Source organism: Halyomorpha halys, unplaced genomic scaffold (assembly GCF_000696795.3).
Source record: "Halyomorpha halys isolate HHAL.00 unplaced genomic scaffold, Hhal_1.1 Scaffold965.1, whole genome shotgun sequence".
Lineage (NCBI taxonomy): Eukaryota > Metazoa > Arthropoda > Insecta > Hemiptera > Pentatomidae > Halyomorpha > Halyomorpha halys.
The window spans coordinates 184832-185158 of NW_027114872.1; positions in this window are offsets into that span (position 1 = coordinate 184832).

Consider the following 327-nt stretch of genomic DNA (forward strand, 5'->3'; position numbering starts at 1 on the left):
AAAAATATAAATCTCATCTACTAATAATGAGAAAGACAAGAGATAAGCAGGATAAACATAGTTGATTGAATTAAAAACGTACTTAAAACTAAAAGAGAAAAAGACAGTCTTTGTTTACATTCTAAAAAGAAGAATAAATAAATATCAAAATAATAAACCATTTATTTTTAATTTGTAATTCTTTATCATCTAAACATCAGAAATAGCCAATATTATCTCACAGATTAACACAAAAAATTTATTTTATAACTCTATTACTTTGATGACTATCATAATAGTACCATGAAATATTACCAATGTTAAAAAAATTAGCTCTACCTCTAGTAC